The sequence below is a fragment of the Passer domesticus genome, chromosome 1 (genome assembly GCF_036417665.1).
Source record: "Passer domesticus isolate bPasDom1 chromosome 1, bPasDom1.hap1, whole genome shotgun sequence".
NCBI classification, from domain to species: domain Eukaryota; kingdom Metazoa; phylum Chordata; class Aves; order Passeriformes; family Passeridae; genus Passer; species Passer domesticus.
Window position 1 is genome coordinate 95,949,648 of NC_087474.1, and position 8,428 is coordinate 95,958,075.

Here is an 8,428-nt window from a genome sequence, read left to right on the forward strand (position 1 = left end):
TAAGGTTCTGCCTTCTGGTCATTGTGATTTAATTGTGATTTAATTATTGGTAGCTATGCTGGTACTTCCACTAGACATTACTGGCCCAGTGACAGAGGCAGTGCCACTTTTCCAGAGCTCCAGCAGCTCAAAACCCCAAACCACTGCTGATTTCAGCTTGTTCACGTATTTTTAGCAATAAACTGCTGTGGATGAGAAGCATAGGTGCTCACTGTTCTGCTGCCTTAGCTGGCATGCAGTAGCTCCTGGGAGGTGTCTGGGCATAATTCCACCTTAAATTCCCCTCCAAAATGAATCTTAGTGCAGTGGAATAATAGAAATGTTGAGTTTGGAAGAGATGTCTAAGGTCATCAAGTCCAACCATTAACCCAGTTCTGCCAAGTCCATGTCATTAAACCATGTGTCTCAGTGCCACATCTACATGTTTTTTAAACACCTCCAGGGATGGTGACTCAACCTCTTCCTTGGGCAGCTCATGCCAATGCTTGACAAAACCTTCTGTGAATAATTTTTCCCTAATATTTAATCGAAACTTCCTCTGCCACAACTTGAAGCTGCTTCCTCTCATCCTGTCACTTGAGATATGGGAGAAGAGGCTGACCCCCACCTGGCCACAACCCCCTTTCAGATAGTTATAGGGCAATAAGACCCCCTTGAGCTTCCCCTTCTCCAGGCTGAACAACCCCAGTTCCCTCAGCCACCCCTCATCAGACTTGTGCCCCAGACCCTTCAGCTCCTTTGTTGTCTTTCCCTGGACATGCCCCAGCACCACAGTGTTTTTCTTGCAGGGAAGGGCCCAAAACTGAACACAGGATTTGAGTGGCAATTACAGGGGAAGAATCACATCCCTGGTCCTGCTGGCCACACTACCTCCAATACAGGCCAGGATGCCACAGGCCATGAAAACAGCAGGTGCCCAGGAAAATTAGGTTAGCTTGTTTTTGAATTGACAAAGTTACATTTTAATGGAAAGAACAGAAGCATCTAGGGCCTGATTTTTAACCCCACAGCTTTCAGTGTGACCCAGAGACACGCACTGGTTTAGGCCACACAGGTGGCAAGATGTTCTCCTACAAACTCTGTTAGACCAGCAGATTCCTAGAAATTGCTGCTGTACATGTTTTGTTTCTCTGTGCCCCACTCTTCTTTCTTTTTTTGCTTTTGCATGTCTGTTTGCATTCCATTATCCTAAATCTTTTCTGCTATTTCCTATACATGCCGGTGCCCAGTACAGCATAATACAGCTTGATTGGCTCACAATCAACACTTCATAATAAAAATCACATATTATTGTCTGATATAAGTCAGACATAGTGGAGAATAATTTAATATTTTTCTCTCTCTTATACCAAGAAATTTGAGGACACTGGTAATTCTGCTATAATTCTGTGTGTCACTTTGGAGACCTTCAGAGGCCACTGCTTTGCAAAGAGCTATCAATTTATGAGACTTGGACAAGCTTTATGTAGCAGTTTTTGCATGTAGCATAACTGCAATAAGCACCAATTTTGCCTATAAACAGGTACTACTTCCCATTCTTCTGGGATTTCTTTGGTAGGAGGAATTATATTAAAAATAGGCACATTTAGTTTTGCAATTATCTCTGAAATCAAGTTTAAAATGCAGTTTTAAGGGTAACCCTTTACTGACAGTGGATTTTGCATTAAATTTTCTCCTCTGTTCTGTGCAGACTATTTTTAAACAGTGCGGTATGGTATCGCTCTATGAGGTCAGCTGAGATTTTGAAATTAAAGTCCTTCACTCTGTAACTTTCCAAATCTTACTCTCCATTTCCTTGTCCTTCCTACAGCACAGGCTGCCTTTTTCATCAGGTTTTTTTCTTCAGCAATCAGATAATACACTTCAGTGCCATGAAGCCTCAGCACCACAAAATTCAGGTATTGTCTTGATGGTGTGAAGATGGTGTCAAACTCTTCTTAAAAGAAAGTTAAACTTTACACTGAACAAAACATACTTACATTGGAAATTTGTACTAAAATAAGAGAAACAAACTTCTGCCTCCTTCGAGAGGTCTGTATTACTTAAAAGCTGCCATTACCTAGGCAGGCGGTGAAGTAACTTACCCATATTGCACAAAGAATGCAAAGGCATCTCACTGTGAGATGCTCTGTCTACAACACTTTTGAATGGGGTATCAGTAGACCTTTACCCACCAGTTCCCTCTTGAGTGGCACTCCTGTGGCTTCTAGGAAACGTATTGACCTGATATCAGACTTTAAATAGTTTAGCCTCAGCTGACAACTAAGAACCAGGGAGCTGCTATCTCACTCCTCACCCTGCCCCAGGTAGGTTGGGGAAGAGAATTTGAAAAAAAAGGATAAAACTTGTGAGTTGAGATAAGAACCCAGTTTAATAAATGAAAAAACCCATCATCCTCATCCTCATCCTCATCCTCATCATCATCATCAAGATGTAATGAAGATGGTGGTAACAAAAAGAGAGAGGAATAAAACCCAAGAAACAAAACTGATGCACAGTGCAGTTGCTCACCACATGCTGACTGATGTCAGATCCTGTTCCTCAGCAGTGATCAACCCCCCTCAGTAACCCAGCATTCTGTGCTATGGAATATCCCTCTGGACAGTTTGGGTCAGCTCTCCAGGCTCTGCTCCCTCCCAGCACCTCCCCACTGGCAGACCATGGAATGCTGAAAAGTCCTTGACTTGAGGTAAGCACTGCTAAGCAACAACCAAGTCATCAGTGTGCTACCAACATTATTCTCACGCTAAACCCAAAACACAGCTCTGTACCAGCTGCTAGGAAGAAAATTAACTCTATCCCAGCTGAAATCAGGACACCTGGCTATGTATATGCAGTAAGGTGAAGTAAGAAGGAAACTTTTTTCTGGACATTCTTCTGGACATTTCTTCTTGCAAAAGCAAGACTGTAAGAGGAAAAAGCCAGACACCAGTCATTATGGCTTAGCATTAATCAAAGAGCAAAGCAAAACTGGAGATTTGGCCAAGAAGTGAAGTCATGCTGAACAGCACAAAGTCACCTTATAGATAAAAGCCTTATGTGACACCATTCCTAGTATGTCCCATCTAGGTTGTGTGGTTCTCCTGTCAGCACCCCATCAAATGTGGTTTTTCTCTAGTCCTGTGCAGGTTAGGCATTAAAATGTCCCTCACACTGTGTGAGCAGTGTGAGCAGGACTAAGCTAGTACACAAGCACTAACATAATGGAGATTTTTAGAGAAAGTTTCCAAAATTTCAGTCTTGCTTTTGGAAATGACCAACTTGTGTCAGCTAAGATTGAGTCCCTCCTTCCTTCAAAAAAGTAAATATAAACAAGTTAGTCCAAGACCAAAATCAGGAGAAATCCAGGATTTTACTCCCCATTACAATTAGTTAAGCTACTAAACCAGATGGCATGTACATGGAGTTGTGCAAAGCCTGTGACACTGGTGGCACTAGTGACACTGGAGCAGGTTGCCCAGAGAAGTTGTGGATGTCCCATTCCTGGCATTGTTCAAGGCCAGGCAGGATGGGGCTTTGAGCCCTGCTCCAGTGGGTGGTATCTCTGCTCATGGCAGAGGGTTGGAACTAGAACATCTCTGAGGTCCTTCCAACCCAAACCATCCTATGATTCTGCAGACCTTTCTGACAGCTTCACAGCACAACAAGCAAGACATCTTTCAGAAGAAGATCCTTTCAGAAGTTGTCTTGCTCAGTGCTCACCAGCTGTTAGAGGCAAAGGAATCTGTATCTCTATAGCTTCATGGCTTGGCTCAGCAGTCAGTGTTCCAGCCACATCTAAAAGGATTGCTAGCTAACTACTCTTTGCTATTATCTGTCACTAGACATCAATTTTGGGGTAGAGATTGTACATTGGAGCTTTTAGGAGAGTGTTAATGATGTAATGGTAGGGGAGGGGAACCTTTTGATGCCACAGTAACTGAAGAGAGAGAAATTAAGCCAAAATACCGCAAACCAGTAATGAATTTAACAAACTAATACAATCAAGTGGAGCAAAAATCACTTTAAGTGGCTTTGTATTTGCATTCACCATCAAGGTCTCATTTATGCAATTATTGTAATATTGATCCTTTTGCAAAGGAAAAATGTAGTTTTTTTTTTTAATATAAGCATAATTTTTTTTAAATGTTCTTGTAAACAGAGATGGGCTGGAAGATTTCAAAAACATTTCATTATCCTGAAGTCTGGTGCTCAATTATTTACCAGCAGTGGTTCAAATTCTAAATTTCACTCTGCTCATCCAAATCACTTATGAGAAGGACTTGGTTTACAGTAAATTCCTTTCCCTTGGAGCTGTGTTCTGCATTGTATATGCACTTACACATATGAGAAATGGGAAAGATTTCTGGAAGCACTGGGTTTCTAAAGAAAATTATTATGTATTTAGGAAGGTTTTCTGAAATATCTAAGTAGCTTGTAATTTATTTTTGCAGGTTTCAGCTCACTGTGATACCTCTGCAGACCTCACCAGGTATGTATTTGAATCCCAAATGTCTTAGAAAATATACAAAATGTACTGAAACCACCTCTCTTAGTTTGTGTTACTGAGCGTTTCATAATTTATCTGCATTTTGGAAATCCTTTGCATGCATTTTAAGTAAATATATTTCTGTAAACACTCTCCAGGGATGAGATAAGTGCATTTCTGAGAAACTGTAAGAGAACCTGGGCAGATCTATCTCAAGTATACTGTTGCCTTTCAATAGGGGAAAATGGTACCAGTTTCAGGCTCAGTGCATGTCCTGAGGTACAGGGAGTTTGTGTGCAACCAGTATGTGGTCCTTGCCACTGATTCCACAAAGCCAGCACCTATTTTACAGTTTTAACATAGGTTAACTGAGCCTAGATTGAACATTTATGCTATTCCAGCAAGTTGTAATGCAAGTCACTCTGTCAGTCATGCCCCCACACAGATCTATTATTCCATTTGATTGCCAGATACAAGCAATTTGAAAACAAATGCTCCTAAAATGGTTTGATTGCTCTTCTGGTAAGTAATCAATCACTCTTGAACTGATTAAATATATATATATAATTTTATGATGTCTCTTGTATCATCTCCCTCTCTGGTTTGTCCATGTACTCAAAATACGTATGTGCCCTATGAAAAACCAAACCCCTCCTCCTTGCTAGAAGCACAAAATGATCCTCAGCCAGCAGCTGAGATTGCTTCCAGCACAGAGCAATCTAGTCAACAGTGGCCTTTGATAGCCACCTCTGGTCCGGGCAGGCCTAACAATCCCTCTGAACATGGGAAGTGTTGAATTTCAGGTGGAGCTGGGATGAACTCTATTCATATCAACCTGCTCAGCAGTGCCTGCGAGCAGCAGGGACTGCAGTGCTGTGGGGACAATCAATTACTAGGTGCTTTGGATAGGCATGAGCAGAACATACCTGATGAAAGATAGTTGGTGAATCAGTCATAAACTAGCTTGTTACCACTAATGGAAAGATAAAAAAATGAATGTCATGTAGTTAGGATGTGATGTCCCCTGGAAAAAAGGCCAGACTTCAATGGACCACTTCTGCTAAGTGTCTGGGAATAACCTTGCATAGCTCTGGAGAGTGCCATTTCTATGTCAGTTCAGTCTGATTTAGGACTGCATTGCTGCTGCAATTGATGTCCTATTCCCTCTTCCAACTTGTGGTTTCAGGTCCCTCTACCTGACTTGCAGTACTGTAAGTAAAAGGACAGCAAAACATGAGGAGGGGGAGGGATTCTTTCTGACTTGGTGCAGAGCAATAGCCAGACTGCCAGCTGAAAGGACAGCCCCTGCTGTCTGGTCGAATACACAGAGAAGGATCACACTGAAAGCTTTCTAACTGCTAATAGCACAAAGTAGGTGATGCACTGCAGGAGTAGCACAAATCTCCTTTCTGCAGTGAGCACTCCTGCATTGTCTAGAGGGAGTCTGCTGCAAAGGCAGAAGTTGTCATGGCAGAGCAACAGAAGTGCAACAGCAGCACATTAGCACTGAATTCAACTTTCAATAAATGGGAGTTGGTTAAGCTTGATGTCTCAAAATCAGCTGTCTTCTTGTGGTTTTGACTTTTTGAAATTTTCAGTGTGGGAAAGAACAATAGGTAAAGTCCCAGCTACACTTAGGAAATGTGATGTTAAATTATTGTATTTGAAGGAAATTAAACCACCTCCTTCCCAAGTGCTGATCCACAAGCACGTTCAATTTCTGCCCTTCTACTGCACAGCTTCAGACCAGAGCTATGTCTTTCCAATTCCTCAGTGTGCTGCTTTCTGACTTCCTTGTGTTGCATCTCTGCCCAGGATTTACCCCCCAGGGTGAAGGACTTGTGTGAGAGAGTTTAGTCCTGACAAAGGCTCACGCAGAACAAGCACAGGGACCACGACCTACCCCTCACAAGGCACCAAGTTAATGTGTGCAGCAGCCCCATAAGAGCAGCTTGCAGCACCTTTCTCTTCATCTGGAGCACATCTGGGCAAGGTAATTTAGTAGCTGCAACTGCCTTTCTGTCAGCTCAGGACAAATGCCAGTGCAGAGGAGCTTCATGGCATGGAGTAATTCCATGGGGTGAAGGCTGCCTGGGCTACCTGAGCTTTCATACAACTGCAGGAACAGTCCCTATCTGCCTAAGACTTGCTTTGGAACAACTGAAAGCACATCCAAGCCCTAGCAGAACATGGACTCTTTAGCCCTCTCCTCATGGAAAAATTGAAATTGGGTGTTTATGACATCACAACAGCATTTAGACATTTCCTCAACAACAACAACAATTTAAAGTAAAAGAAACCCCCAAACATTTACCCATATTCCAGAAGGATTTCACTAGGGGAGAAGTCTGAAATCAGCAGCTCAAATGCTCTTTGTGCATCAACATATGGAGCTGTAGAAGTTGTTAATCTTTCTGTTCCCTGTCCTGCTCTTCTGCTGTCACTTCAGCTTCAGGAGCTTGCTAAGCTTAATACATCTTCTGCCAGAAATAAGGAGAAACAGGAAAGTAGCTGCAGTTGAATAAAAAGGTTGAAAGCCATAAGAGCAATGCAGAATCTTTGACGCTGGTTCTCAGTCCAAGGCATTCTTTATCTTGCTCTGCACAATAATGTTTTTCCTATTCCTACCTGTTCCTATTCCTACCAAAGCAACCACAGCTTTGTTTACCATTCATTTAGTGCACAGTCTTTAGGAAAGGATGTTTATGAGATAATTCGTCTCTCTTTACATGCATAATAAAGAATAAATTAATAACTACATTAATAAAGCAGCTACATTGTTATAAGTTATTTTCTTTATTGCTAACATAAATCACGAATGCCCCTCCACCAAATTATAGCACAGAGCACAATTCTTACTCAAATTCAGAACTTTCAATTATTTTTTCAATTTATAGCAACTTACCTTCTCTACCTACTATGTCCCCAACAATTCTACTGCCTGAAGACACTAACTAGGAACAAAGCATGCATTACAGATTGTAGAAATCACATTGCTATTTCAAAATTTAAGCAAAGCATTAACAAAGTTATACATATCAAGAAGTGGGTTAGCACTACATGTTTCTTCTCAAATGATTATGTAATTAGTTCTCATCAACCTCCAGACTTCCATACCAACAGCTGGAATCGCTTTCACTATTACTTCCTGGCACATATTGTGAATGATGACTACAGAAATCCTGTGACATTCAGAACTTTGACATGATGAAAATTAATCTTCATTTTAGGAACATGGGAACGAGAAAATGTGAATATTAATGTAATTAAAGACTTGCCAGTTGGGGAATGTTGGGCACAAGGCTTGAACTTACGACTAACATCACTTTTTCACGGCTATGATGCATGTGTTTAGAGAGAAGAGCGATGCATTGAATCCTAAACCATTTAACATTTGCAAATAGGTGTCATGCTCCCTCTGTGTAGTTGGGTGCAATTCAAAATTAAGCCACCAAACCCACTTCCATTTTGTACTTGGGATATTTTACTTACCTTGCTCTATATGGTGCAGATCTGCTAGTCCCAGTGATGGAGCTGATGGCAAACCATAAAATCTGGAAATATATTCAGTTTTCCACATGATTCTGTATTTTGATCCTATAACTCAGAAGGGGATTTCCTCTTCCCAATTTTCTTTGCTTGTGGTCAGCAGGAGAACATATTGCAGCAAAAAGACATTTTATATATATTAACCTAATCTCAAGCACAAGGAGTATATTTCTTCTGAAAAATCTCTTAATGTAGACCGTAACGACTAATATTATGCAACTGGGCTAAAGAAATCCAAAAACCAACATGATTCTTTCTATTCTCTACCAATATTTCTGATTTGGCACAAGAAGAAGGTACATGAGTGTGTCACAGGACGTGAGGTACTCAAACAGTGAAATGCTTGGACGTCTGGGAGCACATTTATCTCCAGGATAAGTGTTTCACAGGCATTTGATCCATACCCAACAT

At 41.3% G+C, this 8,428-nt stretch overlaps 1 long non-coding RNA gene across 1 annotated transcript; it reads left to right on the top strand.

The window, feature by feature from the left end:
• The first annotated feature begins 797 nt into the window (after positions 1-797).
• Positions 798-6,452, top strand: LOC135288952 (uncharacterized). The gene is made up of 4 exons (XR_010351763.1): positions 798-929; positions 1,811-1,898; positions 4,434-4,471; positions 6,284-6,452. It is a non-coding gene; the product is annotated as an uncharacterized LOC135288952 (long non-coding RNA).
• The last annotated feature ends 1,976 nt before the right edge of the window (positions 6,453-8,428 follow it).